At 35.9% G+C, this 17,694-nt stretch overlaps 1 non-coding gene across 1 annotated transcript; it reads right to left on the bottom strand.

Annotated features, from left to right (window-relative positions):
- Positions 1 to 15,287: 15,287 nt before the first annotated feature.
- LOC148565574 (small nucleolar RNA R71) lies at positions 15,288 to 15,394 on the bottom strand. Its single transcript, XR_015885568.1, has one exon. It is a non-coding gene; the product is annotated as a small nucleolar RNA R71 (small nucleolar RNA).
- Positions 15,395 to 17,694: the final 2,300 nt, after the last annotated feature.

The raw sequence follows: 17,694 nt of genomic DNA, 5'->3' as shown, positions 1-17,694 counted from the left end.
GAAAATTTTGAAAAACAGAGCACCCAGCCACGCGTACGGATGACCTACGCATACGCATGACCCCAAGTTTCCAACCCCTCATGCGTACGCCTCACCCATGCATACGTGTGACCCCCAAAATTTCCAGGTGCAGTACTAAAACTAGAGAGTTGTGCGCGTAGGGTACGGGAACTGTGCGTCCAGCACAATTTCTACCCATGCGAACGCGTGAACTACGCATATGCATTGCACTCTATTTTTCCTAGTCCAGCGCGCGCCTGCTCGATGCGTATGTGTCACATCTCTCTCTTCTCCCATCACATGTACGCCTTCTAGACACATACGGGTCGCACTACTTCCTGGCCACCCCACGCTTACGTGTGACCTACGCGTACGCACGGGATTTCCTGTCTCACATATTTCTTTTCTTCTCTTCTCTCCATTTCTTTTCTTCCCTTATCTTCGCTTCTCTTCTTTTCTTCTCATCTTTCAGTCATCCATCACCATGATTCACCATCTACCATTATTTTCTTTAGTTTTTTAGTCATTAGTAGTTAGTTAGTTAGTCAGTTAGTTAGCTTAATTTTTGTTTTAGGTGATAAGTGTTGGTTGATTAATTTATTTGCTATTAATTGCTACTGATTACTGATAAGATGCCACTTTAGCATCATTATTGCCATTACGCATTGTTGGGTTTCGTTGTTGAGGTTATATTTTGTTACTTAGTTTTGAGTTTTTCATGTTGATCATTTGTGAACACCAAGTGCATGAGAATTTCCTTTAAAGCATTTTAAATCTTTCTGAATTGCATATTTTGGCCACCATGTGATTTGATTTCATTATCTCTTACTAGGCAATTTACTTCTAATCAATGCATTTTTTAGGTGATGCTTGTTGATGATTATCCTTATTTACGTCACCTATTTCATGCATTGAGATTTTGGAATTGTGAAACTGGATCATAAGTTTACGTAGTGACATATTTTTGAGCCTTCTAAGCTTTGTGGACCATTCTTGCTATGTGATTGATTTTAATTTCTATCTCTCTTTTCCTAAGTTCTATAGCACCAATGTCTTCCACTTTTATGTCAATTAGATATTGCAAATAAACTTCAAAGTATGTCATTGATTGATGTGTAAGTTTTATATTCCATTTTATTCATTAAAGTTGCCTTGCACATCAATCTATGTCCATACCTAATCTAATTCATAATTGTTTCATTATTGCTTGAATGCTTTCATACTCTTTATCACTTGTTGGTTGTCTTAACCCACAAATTTTCTTTGAAGTATTTCAAGCACACTAGAATGAGTAAAGTGCTTACTTCTTTTGTGTAATTGTAACATAGCTTTTTATGCTAGTGTGTGTGTTCTACCCCGCATGCAACTTAGAACTCACACACTATTTTTCCTAATGTCACAAACTAATTCACTCACTTCATTCTAGTGATCATTACCTCATTCCAACAATTTACGCTTCCTTGCTTTTTCATTTTCTCATCTTACTGTGCTATTTTCTATTTTTCATGGGTGAGTCATCATAAGCAAAAACGGAAGCGGGAGAAAGAACACGCAGTAGCCGGTTGATCCACCAGCTGAAGTTGGCAATCAGTGTAATCGTCGTACCCGCTTACTCATCTCTGAATGCACCGAGGACGATGCAAACTTTTAAGTGCGGGGAGGTCGTCCGACCGAATCGGCCATTTTTGGGTGACAAATTTCTAATTCCAACACTTTCATATTTCATTTTTAGGTCATTTATAATTTTTAGTTACATCTCCTTAGTTTGCATATATATATATAGGGCACCCCAAGGATTTTATCTATAGGGCACCCCAATTGATTTGAGTAAAAAAAAATTTTCATTAAAACTTGTTTGAACTATACATTGTGGAACATGTTTTTGAACTAAGAACTCACAACCATGTGAGTTTTTGAGCCTTAATTGTGTGGTCACATCATATAACCACTATTTTCATTCTTGTGTGTATTATTCTCTTTCTATGATTGTAATCTTTGATTTGCTTGATTCTATATGTCCATTATTTGGTGTATGAATGCATTTGTATGATTGAGGCTGTTGTTTCATTTAGCTCACTTACCCAAATGGCTTTATCTACCATTGTTAGCCAACTTTGAGCCTATGATAAACCCCTTTTGTTCTTAATATTAGCACATTACTAGTCTTAAAACGGAAAATAATAAATATCCTTAATTTAGATCTTTGATTAGTTTAGGCTAGTGAGAGTGTTTACCATTCAAGTTTGGAAAATTTGGGAACATTGGTTGGGATAAAAGTGTGTTTTTATATTTTTTTTGAGATCTTGGGAATTGGGTACATACTCATGCATTAAATATTTAAACCATATGCATTGGTACCTTTATATATAATTCATCAAAAGAAAAAGAGAAAAACAAAAGAAAAAAAATGAAAGAAAAAAAAATAATAAATAGCAAAAAGAAAAAAAAAGAAAAAGAAAAAGGAAGCAATAAGAAGGGGACAAAATGCCCCAAAGTAAAGTAATAATAACAATACACATGTGTTGTGATAAAAAAGAGAATGCATGAGTGTGTGAAAAAGTGAAGAATGGGTAGTTAGGTTCGCATTAGAATTGTATAGGTAGTTGTATGTGTTAGGTGGAAAGCTTAAGTTAATCAAAGATTCAAATTTCAAGCTCACTTGACCGTATATATCCTTACCTTGACCCTATCCCCATTACAACCTGATGGATATGTCCTCACGATAAATGTATGTATGCATTGAATAATTGTTGATTGTTAGATGAAAAACAAATCTTGGAAAGCATGATTAGAGGAAAATTGAGGGTTCGAATCACCCAATTACGTGTTTTTACCTGTGATCATCTTTATCTTGCAAGTGTAAATTATTTTCAATAACTCAATTCAATTGTGGATTTAATTTGATTGTGATTGCTTTAGCTTATGTTTATATATGTATTAGTGGAAACTGATTTATTTTGACCAAGTAGTTGCATTCATTTAGATAGATTGCATTTAGATAGGGTGCATATAGATAGTTTGCATTGAATAAATATTGATACCCTTTGTCTCTTTCTTGAGTTTAGCATAAGGACATACTTAGTTTAAGTGTGGGGAGGTTTGATAAACCCCAATTTTGTGGTTTATCTTGTGATAAATTTAGGAGATTTTATCAACTTATCTCACATTTATTCAATGAAATAGCATGTTTTGTGAATTTCTCCTAATTTGTGCTTAAGAGTTAAAAACATGTTTTTTGGGCCTTTAATTAGCTAAATTTAATTCACCTTAATTCCATTCGATGCCTTGATATGTTTGTTGAGTGATTTCAGGTTTATAAGGCAAGGATTAGATGGAAGAAGTGAAGAGAAAAATATGTAAAATGGAGAATTCACGAAGAAATGAGCATTTGAAGAATTCATGGCCACGCGCACACATCACCCACGCATACGCGTGAAAGAAAATTTTGTCAAGGCCACGCGCACGTGTCATCCACGCGTACGAGTGAGGAGGGAATTTGCAAGGCGACGCGCATGCGTCATCCACGCGCACGCGTGATGCTGGTCACGTGACCTCATTAAAGTGAATACGCAGGGCAATTTCTGAGCCATCCAGGCCCAAATCCAACTCATTTCTGAAGCTATTTGATGCAGAATTCAAGAGGACACAAAGGGGGAGCAATTAGATTGGCTTAGGATCATGCTTTAGGTAATTTTCTAGAGAGAGAAGCTCCCTCTTCTCTCTAGAATTAAGGTAGATTTAGGTCAAACTCTCTTAGATTTAGGTTTTAATTTTTGTTTTCATCTAGGTTTCTTTACAAATTTCTTGTTCCTACATCCTTGTTCTCTTAATTTTACTTGTTAATTTCCCTTTTATGTTTTTTTCATGTTCATGCACTCTTGTTGGATTTGAATTTTCTTTAATGCAATTTTATGTTTTCATGTCATTGATGTTTAATTGAGTTATTATTGTTATTTTCTTGCATTGGTAGTTGTTAGATTTTATATTTCTTGTTATTTACTATGCTTTCCTTTTATGCCTTCCAAGTGTTTGACAAAATGTTTGGTTGGATTTTAGAGTAGATTTTGAGCATTCTTGGCTTGGAAAGAGAAATTGGGCAACCTTGAGTCATTAATACCGAATTTAGATTGGTGATCTAGAGTGATTAGTTAGTCTTGTATCCATTAACATTACCTATGGATTGGGATTAACTAGGCTTATTTGACTTTCTCTCAATGTGAAGATAACATTATACCTTCTTCCGATATTGGAGATGACGAAATAGGACTAGCTCTTGTTAATGATTGTATAATAATTAATGACTAGGATAGAAAGTTTTGATTCTCAATCCTTGCCATGAATGCATCTTTTTAGTAATTACTTTCCTTAGTGTTTTCTTTATTTTCTTGTCATTTATTTTTTTTTTTGCCTTTTTAATTTCTTGTTTTATCAACCTAACCCCTTGAACCTCATAACCAATAATTGAGCACTCGATTGTAATTCCTAGGGAGAACGACCTGGGACTAATACTCTCAGTTATCTTTATTGGGTTGGACTTGTGACAACCAAAATTAAACTTTGATGGAAGATTGGTTGTTGGTCTAGACTATACTTGCAACGAAGTGATCCAATTTATTGAGGAATTCTAGATCAACACAAAATTTAACATCACAGCTCGAATAATCCTCTAGGAGACCATCACAAATTACTTCAATGTATGTTTCTATGGTGACATCATAACCATGAGAGATGAGAGAATCTACTAGTTTCTTAATGTTCTTAAGGTACTGTAATATACTCTGAACATTCTTTTCGGTATTCTTTAGCTGTGCCTTTATTTGCTTGATTTTTGATTTTGTAGATTCTGCAAACAATTGATGAAGCCTGTTCCAGATCTGAAGAGCAGATTTACAGCCCACCGTGTTATTCTTATAGGAGCTATCAATGGATGCAAGGAGCCACGAACTTAAATTGTAATCATGTAGAAGCCATTCTGAATGCTTTGAAGAAATTATACCAGTTGTTTGAGCTGTATCAGATTCATATTTTGGGGTTCTTTGCCCTCAATAATATGATCTTCGAGATTTTGACCCTTGATGGTAAAAAGAGCCAATTGTTCCCAGGTAACAAAATTAGTGTCATCCAATTTGTCAAGAATAGGTCGGAGAAGAGATTTGTTGTTGTTGGTTGAAGCATTCAGAACAATCAAAGCCATGGGTCAGAACCTTGAGAACATCAATGATGTTGAGGGATCTAAAATTGTGCCTTCACCTGAGAGTAAAGATGCGACCCAAAATCTGAAGAATAAGAAACATGGTGTTGTTGTTGATTTTACGGTTTCGGAATTGGGCGCTATGCATCCCGATGTTCCAATTGAGAAGCCGAAGAAGACTCGGGATTCAAAGAAAAAGAAAAATGTGGAAGGCTCGTGATACCATGTGTGATTATGTGGTAGTGTTTGAAAATAGAAAGAGAGAGTAGAGAATCCAAGAATAGAGAGAAAATGTAATTGATTATTCTTATTTCTTTTAGTATCCAAGAGTGTTATTTATAGATACATTAGAGGGTTATATTACAATAACCAAGATTAAGAGAGTTGGGGCTTTAACTACTCCTTGACTGTATCAGTTTCAGGCCCTATATTAAAAGTGTCAATCAATGCAAGAACAAAGAAGGCATATAGCATAAAATAAAGCAAGAGCGTAATCAAGCATATAAGGCAACAAGGAAGCATATATGCAAGAATAGTGAGCATAAGAAGAAAGGAGTAAATCACAAGAAATGAGGGAAAGAGAGTAAAGAAATGCACTAAGAAGACAAGTGTTGTGAAAAAATAGCAAAGAGATGCAAGAATAAAGCCAAAATTAAGGCAAAGTGTCATTGAAACTTTTTTACAAACACTTGGTGTGCATTTTAACAATCAACAAGCTAGTTGACAAACCAAGCATATAATCACCAACAAAATGAAAAGCAAATAAAGCAAGTAGCACCAAAACAATACAATGGACTTATAAAAGAAATGGAAAGTGGTGGTTGATGAGAGAACTTTTGTGTGGTCTAGAAATTTGCAGATAAATCCTCGTTGCAAGTATAGTTTCTAAACCAACAAAAGTCCTTTCATACAAACGTTTTGGTTGTCATAAGTAATAAACCCCTTTAAAATTGATAACTGAGTATTTAAACCTCGGGTCGTCTTCTCAAGGAACTGCAGGGAAGTATGTTCTTATTATTGGTTATGAAGATTGTAAATTGGGGTTTTGAAGATGAGGAACAAGTGATTTAAATTGCAATTAAAGTAAGTAAAAGACTGTAAATTAAATAAATAACTGTAAAACACACTTTTGGCAAGGTATGAGAAATTAGAAGTCCTATCCTAGTTATCCTTATCAATGATGATGAAAATTGAATCTTAATTCCACTTAGTTAACCTTTGCTAGAGCAAAGGAAAGTCAAGTGACTAATTAGTTAGATCCTCAAATCCTAGTTAATCCCTAAGGAAAGATTGGGATTATTGAAGTTCAATTCAATTAGTAAAGATAACGATTATCAATCATGTTGAGTTTGATAACTTATGAGTTACCGATTTCTTAACTAAGACCAAAAGGGAAAAAGTAAATCTACTGGAATAAAAATGTCTTCAGATTGGGGATAAAAGTAACATAAATAAAAGAAAGCAATATTAAACTGAAATACCTCAAATAACATTAATTCAAAGAGTAATCTGTAACGTAGAAGAATTCATAATTAAATTGAGAACAAAATAAAAAGGAATATTGAACCTGGTAAAGAGATAATCCGGAAAGCGAATAAAATCCTAAATCTAAATCCTAATCCTAAAGAGAGAGGAGAGAATCTCCCTCTCAAAAATAAATCTAAATCATGGAAAACTAACTAATTGGAGACTCTCCTTTGAATGGATGCGTTCCCCCCACTTCATAACCTCTGGTCTATGCCTTCTGGACTTGGATTTGGGCCAAAAAGGGCTTCAAAAATCGCTGGGAGCATTTTCTGTAATTTCTGGTGCGTGGCCTCTGTCACGCGTCCGCGTGGGTCACGCGGTCGCGTCATTCGGAGTTTTCCTTGTCACGCGGTCGCTTCAGTCATGCGGCCGCGTCATATGTGTTCTGGTTATGGCGCGCGATCGCGTCAGTCATGCGGTCGCGTCGCTGTTGATTCGCGCTGGCATACGGCCGCGTCGCCCATGCGATCGCGTGGATGCCAGTTTCTTCAAAAACTCTGTTTTGTGCTTTCCTTCCATTTTTGTATGTTTCCTTTCCATCTTTTAAGTCATTCCTGCCTTAGAAGATCTGAAACTACTCAACACATGAATCACGGCATCGAATGGAAATAAAGGGTAATCAAAATAATTATTTTTAAGCATAGGAAACATGTTTTTCACATACATCACATAATAAGGAAGGGAAAGTAAAACCATGCAATTAATATGAATAAGTGGGTGAAGGATTGAATAAATCACTCAGATTAAGCACAAGATATATCATAAAATATGGGTTTATCAGTGGTCTAACACCAATGTAAACATACAAGAAAAATGAAAAGAAAAGAACTAAGAATAAGAAATAAATAAGAGAATAAAGTGCAACAAAAGAGAAACCAAGTAATGAAATGCAACTTAAGAAAAGAAAATAGAGAAGATAAGGGAGGGAGAAGTGAAACCTTGAAAACAAGAAGAAGTGGTGGTAAGTGGAAGTAAGAGGATGAGAGAGAAGAGAAGAAGAGTAAGAAGAGAGAAAGAAGACTGTCGGAGAAAAGTGGTCACCGGTGGTGGTTCACCAGAAAAAGGTAAAAGAAGAAGGTGGAAGAGAAGAGGGAAAATGAAGAATGGGGGAAGAAGTGAAAGGAAAGGGAAAAGAAAAGAAATAGAAAAGGGGAAGAAATAGGGCATCCCGCCCTGGTGCTTGAAAACGGAAGGCGACGCTAAGCGTGGAGAAGCAGAAGTAGAAGCAAACAAGGATCATGCGTACGCATCATCCATGTGTACGCATCACTGGAGAAAAAAGGGAGATCTTGCGTACGCATGTGTTATGCGTACGAATGATCACAAGAGCTTAATTGGATCAACTCTTCTATGGGTGCCTAGCGCCAAACGCTACGACCTAGCCTTTAGTACCCAAAACTTCATAAAGTGTGCCTCTTTTCAGGAGACCTGGCGCCAACCACCCAGCCACCAGCATTTAGCGCCCAAACCTATTTTTCGCGTACAAGATCCACTGCCTGGATGGTGCCAAATGCGAGATTCAAGAGGGGACCGCACATTATAACAAATCAACAAGGCTTTTAGAGATTTGATTTTGTAAATCACAAGACTATTAGAAAAGAACTCTTAGGATTTTATTTTAGTTTCAAAATCTATTTTTATTAGGACTATAAATAGGATTGAGATCCTTCTAAGCGGGGACTTTTCTTCTCCTAATTTTTATTCTGCACTTTTCATACATTTTCTCTGCTAAGGTATTCTATGACATGAGTAATTAAACTTCCATTGTTAAGGTTAGGAGATCTGTTTTCTTGAATGGATTAATAAATATTTGTTTTTCTACTCTTGATTAATGCCTTGATTATTGTATAAGGATTGGTTTTGTTGTACATCTTAGGAATTAGTGATTATTGGGAAATAACTCTAATTCTACTTGAATTCTATTTGAGTCTGGGAAAAGTTATATCATTAGAATTATAGCTTGAAATCAATTCCTCATAACTTCTAATTATCTGGACTTAGTGTGGTACGTGACATATAACTGCATTATGCTTTGGGATTCTTAGGGTTGTGTGGCATGTAAACCAGAATTTGAACTTAACCCTCTAATACAATCTTGTGATCAAGGAATTGATAGTCAATTGGATTAGAGGAGATTAGATTGCCTAGGAATAGGAATTTAATCATCTGAAGTTTGCTATAAACATAATCATTACATGATCAAGGTAGTTAATAATTGATATTAATCTGGACATTTAAACATCTCCAAAGCCTTAACTCTATTCTCATACCGTTTCCTCAACTATTCATTGTTAGTTTTCTTAATTTGTTGCTTCTTATGCTATTCGAACATCAACCTCCTTATTTCAATTTGTCTAACTAGCTTAACTAATCAACCATTGCTTGATTAGTTCATTAATCCTCGTGGTATTAATACTCACTCACCTGAGTTTATTACTTGGTACAACCCGGTGCACTTGCCGGTAAGTTGTGGTTTTGTAAATTTTGCCACCAAGTTTTTGGCGCCGTTGCCGGGGATTAATTATGACTGACAACTACCAGTTGATTAGTTAGCTAGATTGGACCTTTTTCTTTATTCCAATTTTTGTTTAGTTGCTATTATATTTTATTTTATTTTGCTTTAGTTTAGTCCAGTTTATTTTTATTCTTTTTTAATTTTTGTTTATTCTAGTTTATTTTCTTTTAAAAGTTTTGCTGCCTTTTCTGAATTTATTTGAGTTTTTTTCCTTTCATTTTTCGAGTACTTCACTAGGATTTCTTCACTGTGACGTTGAGTATCCCACTTTTCCTTGTTCGAGTTGTTTATGCAGAGGAATAGGGAAAAAGAGCCTCTTCTGTACGACCCTGAGATTGAAAGGACTCTTTAGAAGCAAAGGAAACAAGATAGAGCTCAGAGAGTCCATGAGATATTTGGGGACGAGTCTGAAGAGGAAGTTGAATTCAGTATGGCTGAGAATACTAAAATTTTTGTGGTTAATAACCCCAACAACGCCTCGTCTATCAGAAGAATTCTGGGGTCTTATACTAACCCCAATCTCGAGAGTTGTATAGGAAGTATTGTATCACCAACTATGCATGCGAACAAGTTTGAGTTGAATCCTCAACTCATATCTCTAGTTCAGCAAAATTGTCAGTTAAGTGGAAGCCTGCAGGAGGATCCTAATCTCTTCATATCCAATTTTCTGAGGATATGTGATATAGTCAAGACCAATGGGGTCCCTACAAAGGTTTATAGGTTAATGTTATTCTCTTTTGTTATTAGGGACCGAGCCTGTTAGTGGCTTGAGATACAACCTATAGAGAGTATAGCAACCTGTGCGAATTTGGTTAGTAAGTTTTTAACCAAATTCTTTCTACCCTAGAGGTTGACTAAGCTGAGAACTGCCATTTAGACATTTAGACAGCATGAAGCAGAGTCTCTCTATGAAGTTTGGGAGAGATACAAGGCTATGATACGGAAGTGCCCTCCGGATATGTTTGCGAATTGGGTACAATTATAGATTTTCTATGATGGTATCACTCTGGTTTCTAGACTCTCTCTGGATAACTTTGCAGGAGGTTTTCTGCATATGAAGCCACTGATGAGGCTGTGGATTTGATAGAGACGGTGGCTAACAATCTGTACTTATACTCCTTAGAGAAACTATGAAGAAAGGAGTTATAAAGCTGGATGCCTTGGATGCTATTTTGGCTCAAAATAATGCTATGTCCCAACAGGTTGCAGCCATCACTCAACACGTGGGAAGTATGCAAGTGTCTTCCATTGCTACCCTAGATCCTTCTTTTGATATGAGTGGTAGAGTGTCTCAATTTGGAGGCTTTGGTTATGAGCAAACCCTTCCTGAGTAAGTTAATTACATAGGTAATTCTTCAAGATCGGCTAGCAATGATCCTTTTTCCAAGACATACAATTTGGGATGGGAAATTACTCAAATTTTGGCTGGGAAAATCAGAATCAAAGGTTGTCCAACTTTAACAACAACAACTTTTCTCAGAATAACTTTAACCATCCATATCAACCTTACCAAGCACACAATTCGCACCCGGTCCCTCAAGAACCTTCATCATTGAGAGCACAATTAGTAGAACTCTCCAAGAATACAAATAGCTTCATATAGGAAACTAGAGCTTTACTTAGAAATTTGAAGGTTCAAATAGGCTAGTTGAACAAGCAAACTACTGAAAGGCTTAATCTCATCCTCCCTAGTAATATAATTCTGAATCCAAATAAGGAATGCAAGGCTATTAGTCTGAGGAGTGGCAAGGTAGTAAGCACAGAAGCTGAGAGTCAGAAGGAGGGCACTAAAGAGACCCTAAAGGACGCCAACCCCTCTAGGGAACACACTTCCAAGCACCCCCACTTCATTCAAGTTAAGACCAAACCACATGAGGTAAGGATTCTGGTGCCCGAATACAACCCCAAGATTCCATATCCCAGAGGTTCCAAAAGATGACAAAGGATCATCAGTTTTCAAAGTTCTTGGAGGTTTTCAAGAAATTAAAAATTAATATTCCCTTTGCTGAAGTTTTAGAGCAAATGCCTCTCTATGCCAAAATCATGAAGGACCTCCTGACCAAAAAGAGAGATTGGAAGGAACGTGAAATCGTAGTGCTCATTAAGAAGTGTAGTACAATTATCCAGAAGAACATCCTGAAACAGATAAAAGATCTAGGGAGCTTTTTAATTCCTTGCACCATTGGAGATGTCACTATTCAGAGGGCATTGTGTAACCTTGGAGCAAGCATCAACCTCTTGCCACTTTTATTAATGAGAAAGCTCCATATTAGTGAGGTAAAATCTACTAAAATCTCTCTTTAACTTGCTGATCGCTCTATTAGATTCCCTCTTATAGTCGTTGGGAATTTCCTAGTGAAGGTAGGAACTTTCATTTTTTCTGCTGATTTTGTTATATTAGATATGGAAGAGGATATCAATGCTTCTATTATCTTAGAAATGCTGTTTCTCACTTTTGGAAGGGCCTTGATTGATCTTCAAAAAGGTGAATTGACATTGAGGGTCAATAAGGAGGAAATTGTGCTTAATGTGCTTGAGTTCTTGCAACATTTCAGTGACCCTAAGGGATGTATGAAGATCGATTATATTGAACCATTGGTTCAAGATGTCTTAAAAGCGCAGAGACTTGAAAGTTTATGGAGCCCTCTTTAGAATAAGACTTGGAGGAGATTGATGACCCCACACCTTTTAAAGGGGCACCAAACGTGCTTAAGGAGGAGAAGGGGCCACCCAAGCTTGAATTAAAGCCCTTACCTCCCTTTCTCAAGTACTCTTTTCTAGGGGAAAAAGACTCATATCCAGTGATTATAAATTCCTCTCTAAGCAAGGGTGAAGAGGATGCACTATTACTTGTTCTAAAGAAGCACAAAACAGCACTTGGTTGGACCATTGGCGACTTAAAGGGGATAAGTCTAACTATGTATATGCACAAGATTTTGTTTGAGGAATATTCTAAACCTATTGTGCAACCACAAAGGCGGCTTAATCTAACTATGAAAGAAGTGGTTAAAAAAGAGGTTATGAAGTTGTGGGTAGCCGGAATCATCTATCCTATTTCTGACAGTTCATGGGTTAGTCCGATGGAAGTGGTTCCCAAGAAGGGAAGAGTGGCAGTGGTTACAAATGAGAAGAATGAGCTAATTCCTACAACAATCGTCACTGGTTGGCATATGTGCATTGACTATCGGAGGCTCAATACTACTACTAGAGATTTTCAGCAATATATGATAGTCTATACTTCTCTTCCAAATCATTGTCCATAACTGGCGTTGAACGCCCACATCTGGCATTCAACGCCCAAGAAGGACCAAAGCCCAGCGTTGGACGCCCAAGACTGGCATTCAACACCACCAAGGGACCAAGGAAGCATGCTTTTACACCCTACCTAGTGTTCAACACCCATTCTCCAAGTTGAACGCCAGGCTTGGACGAGCACAAGACCAAAGTGGGCCCAAAGTGGATTTTTCGCACTTTTTAGCTTAGTGTAGTTTATCTTTGTACTTTTTAATTTTAAATTAACATCTTTTAGTGTTAACATCTCCTATATAAAGAGGAGAGCACTTAGGTTTAAGGGATCAACTTGTATCATACTTTTCATATCTAAGTCTTCTCTGTAAATTATGGGCAACTAAACCTCCTAGGTTAAGGTTAGGAGCTCTGCTGATTCCTATGGATTAATAATATTACTGTTTCTATTTTAATATATCTTTGATTCTATTCTATGATGTATTGTCGTTCTTCATCCAAAAGAGACTGGGTATGTCCCTTTCTCTACATGAGTTCTTTACGAGTTCTGACCCGAATAGTATTGAGCTAAAGCTTGAGAATACATCACCTGAACCAATAATTCATCTGGGCTAATCGAGGATAAGTGACATATAATCTGGTTAGTTATGGTTGATGAGGTTTCTGTGGCGCTAAGGCTAGAACATTGAGCTTCATTCTTTGATCCAGAAGATATGACCTTATCTGTGGCGTTTTGAGTAAGATTACTAAAGGAGAATGAATTGAGTGAGCTTCACCCTCGTTTATATTGAATGACCCCTGACAATGGCGTTTGATATGAATTAGAGGAGATTGACTTTATGAGAGGATAAGAGTTAATCATTTACAGCTTTGCCATAGAATAAATCATTCATTGTTAAAGTAGTCTGTAAGAAGTATTAATCTAGAAAGATAAAGCATCTCCAAAGCCTTAAATGATTTCTTATTATTTTTTCTTTATCAATTCTTTATTGTTTTCTTATTTATTTTGTTTATGCGCCTACAACAACAACCATTATCTTTCTATTTGCCTGACTGAGATCTGCAGGATAACCATTGCTTGCTCAATCCAACAATCCTCGTGGGATCGACCCTCACTCATCTGAGGTATTATTTGGACGACCCGATGCACTTACTGGTGAAGTTGTGCGAGTTCAATTTTGCGCGCCAAGTTTTTGGTGCCGTTGTCAGGGATTGTTCGAGATTGAAATACTACTACTGGTTGTCTTGCTGCTTAGATTAGGTACTTTTTATTAGTTTTTCTTTTTAATCATTTTTCTTGTTAAGTTTTCGAACCTTCTTTGTTTTCTTTTCTTAAAAATTTTTTCAAAAATTCGTTTTTAGTCCTTTTTCTTTTCTCTTTTTCAAATTTTGTGTCAATTTTTTAAGTTTCGTGTTCTTAGTAGTCTTGGTTAATTATTTTTCTTTCCTCTTGATTTTTGAAAATTGTTCTTGGTTTCTTTTCTTTTTGTTCGAAATTTTCTTGGTGTTTTCTTTTGATTGGTTTCAAAATTTTTAAGTTTGGTGTCTTTAATATTTTTCCTTTTCAATTTTCGAAATTAGTGTCTTTGATTTCAAAATTTTAAGTTTGGTGTCCGCCAAGTGTTTGTCTTTTCGTTTTAAATTTTTAAAAAAAAATTTTAAATATATTTTGAAAACTTTTTAAATCTTTGTTTCGATCTTTTTTTAAATTTTAACTTTAGTGTCTCATTAGTTATCTCTTTGTTTAAGTTTCTTGTTTTATCTTTCTTATCTTTAAATCTTTTATCGCATCTTTTTTCTTTGATTTCAAAATTTTGTTATCTTATCTTATTTTAAAATTCAAAATTTAAAAGTTTAGTATTATGTTAGTTTTTCTTTATTTAAAATTTGAATTTCAAAATCTTTGTTTGACTTTTTCTTTTTAATTTTAAAAAAAAAAATTTAAATTCAATTATTCAAATTTTTATTTTTTAAATCTTGTTAGTTAGCTGTTTGTTTTATCTTATTTTAATTTTAAAAGTTTGGTGTCTCTTTAATTCTTCTTTCTCTTTCCTCTTTTTTGAAATTTCTAACTTCTTTCTCTCTCAACTTTTTTTTCGAAAATTTCAAATTATTTATCTCTCTTTATTTTCGAAACTTCTTTTTAATAAAAGGCACTTTTATTTTCTTTTCCCTTTATCCGAGTTTCTAACAGAAAGTTCTCTATACTCTGACATAGAGACTTCTTTCTTTTATTCTTCTTGGTTTCTTTCTTTTTGTTTATGAGCAGGACTAGAGATAGAGAAGTTCTTCTTGATCCTGATCCTGAACTTGAGATTCTTAAGAAGGCGTTTGAAGCAAGCTCAAGCTAGGAGAACCAGAGGAAATCTCACAGAAGCTCTTGAACAAGAAGCTGAAGATACAACTATGGCAGCTAATCCAAACAATGGAGGAGACGCAAGAAAGGTCCTTGGATCTTACACTGCACCCACATTTGACTTCTATGGGTGCAGCAGCTCCATACCTGCCATCGGTACAAAAAACTTTGAGCTTAAGCCTCAACTGGTCACTCTAGTACAACAGAATTGCAAGTTTCATAGGCTCCTGCAGGAAGACCCCAACAAATTCATCTCTAATTTTCTGCAGATCTGTGACACTGTCAAGACGAATGGAGTAAACCCAGAGGTCTACAAGCTCATGCTTTTTTCCTTTGCTGTTAGGGACAAAGCAAGGCTATGGCTGGATTCTCAGCCTAAGGAGAGCCTAGATACATGGGAGAAGGTGGTCAATGGATTCTTGACCAAGTTCTTTCCACCTCAGAAGCTGAGTAAGCTCAGGATAGAAGTCCAGACCTTCAGACAGAAAGAGGGAGAATTCCTCTGTGAAGCATGGGAAAGATACAAGCAGTTGATCAGGAGATGTTCTCCTGATAGGATCTCAGAATCGACCATGTTCTATGATGGTCTCTCTGAGATGTCCAATATGTCATTGAACCACTCTTCTGGTGGCTCCCTTCACATGAAAAAGACGTGTAAGACCCCAGATTTTTAGAAATTAAATAATAAATTAATTATGATTTATTTTATTTATTTAGGATATCAATTTCAGAAATTTTTATATTGATTGGATATTTTCTTATTATTGATTTGAAAACTTGAATAATTGAAAAATAATGAGGGCTTTAGATATATGGTTTAATTTGAATAATTAGATTTTGATCTTTATTTTATGATTTTACAGAAAATTAGGTTGATTATCTCCAAATATTAAATTAGAGTATTGAGTTGAAAACAATTTGTAAATTAATGATTAAATGATAATTTTAGATATTATTATTGGATTCAAAATTAGTTTTCATTTACTCTATTACCCTTTAATTTTATTAAAATTACTAAATTACCCAAAATTCTCAATTTCTTACACAAAACCTTCTAACCTAACCCTAACCGGCAATGTTTCCCCTACCAAACCCAGCAGTAGCCTCAGAAATTTCCATAGAAAGAGAGAGAGTGTGAGAGAGCCGTTGATTAAGAAGGAAGGGAGGAGGAGGCTCCGTGGTGACGGCGGGGGTGGTCCTAGCAGGAATCATCCCCTCTCTTCTCCCTTCCTTCTGGGCATGGTGTGTGGTGTGAAAAGAAAGGAAGGTGACGGATGTTTGGAGGGAGTATGTGTGAGTTTTGATGAAATTAGGTTTTAGGGTTTCAATTTGGGAAAAAGGGGTAAGGATAGGTTGGTAACTTCTAATAAAAAAATAGGGATAATATAATAATTAAAAGTCAATTTTAATCCAATGAAATTATCTCTAAATAAAGTACTGTTTGTTCATCATATTACAATTTATTCTTAAATAAATACTCTAATTCAAGAATTAGAGATAATGAAATTGAAGGTTTTTGATGGCCTAGAGAAAGAGGGTTGAATATATGGCCTTCTTTAAACATGATTAATAAAGCCTTAAAACCAGAACTTATAACTTAGCCTCTGTTTGATCTGCATAGCAGATTATGTAGGAGACAATTTTATTTTGTCTCATAAATTGTAAAAACAGAATTAGAGCAGAGAAGATTCAGCCTCCATGTTCTTCACTTGCCTGAAATGGTGATACAGAGAGTAGCAGAAAGTGTGAAGCAATTAACTTGCATGTTAAAGGAAACAAATTACCTTTAATTTCTGAACTTGCTTAGAATGCTTTTGATTAACTTGATTTGACATTAGCTTTCTTGATTATTTTCCCTTTCTTCTACTTTAGTGATAGCAAAAAAAGTGAACCCTATTTTTCTTTTTGAATTATGCCCGAATAAGCAACACTCCACCAGCAGTAAGCTTCTCTTTCTTCAATTAGGGCCATAGGCTTCATTATAAGCTTGGCTTTGTTTTGCTATCAAAGTTGTAATTTTAATGGGCTTCTTGTTCAAAATTGGTCCTACACACTTAAACACTTCATCAAACCCACTTGGGTTATTAACCTAAGTTAACATATTTGTCATCATCAATGTGTTATTTATTTTCTAAACTCAACAATCTCTCTCTTGATGGCACACATAATATTCAAGGTAATAATCAAAGGATTTAACATAGATAAGTTTCAGAAACTTCCCTTTGAAAATACCACTGAATTTTGATGTGCCCCCCTTTCTTTCACAAGGGTTGCTCTCTGGTGCACGAATTGTGAATCACACTTTTCACAACGCGTACCACTAACCAGCAAGTGCACTGGGTCGTCCAAGTAATACCTTACGTGAGTAAGGGTCGAATCCCACGGAGATTGTTGGTTTGAAGCAATCTATGGTTATCTTGTAAATCTTAGTCAGGAAGTCAATTATGTTTATCAATTGAATTGTGAATAACCCAGAGAGCATAAATTAAAGATTATTTGTTGTGCAGTAATGGAGAATATGTTGGAGTTTTGGAGATGCTTTGTCTTCTGAATCTCTGCTTTCCTCTGTCTTCTGATTCACGCACGCACGTCCTCCTATGGCAAGCTGTGTGTTGGTGGATCACCGTTGTCAATGGCTACCTTCCGTCCTCCCAGTGAAAACTACGCTCACGCGCTCTGTCACAGCACGGCTAATCACTGGTTGGTTCTCGATCCGGTTGGAATAGGATTTACTATCCTTTTGCGTCTGTCACTAACGCCCAGCCTTCAGGAGTTTGAAGCTCGTCACGGTCATTCAATCCTTGAATCCTACTCGGAATACCACAGACAAGGTTTAGACTTTCCGGATTCTCATGAATG

Source organism: Arachis ipaensis, chromosome B5, assembly GCF_059453495.1.
Source record: "Arachis ipaensis isolate K30076 ecotype BB chromosome B5, ASM5945349v1, whole genome shotgun sequence".
In the NCBI taxonomy this organism is placed as follows: Eukaryota; Viridiplantae; Streptophyta; class Magnoliopsida; order Fabales; family Fabaceae; genus Arachis; species Arachis ipaensis.
The sequence above is the reverse complement of the archived record's forward strand: the minus strand, read 5'-3'. Positions and strand labels throughout refer to the sequence as shown.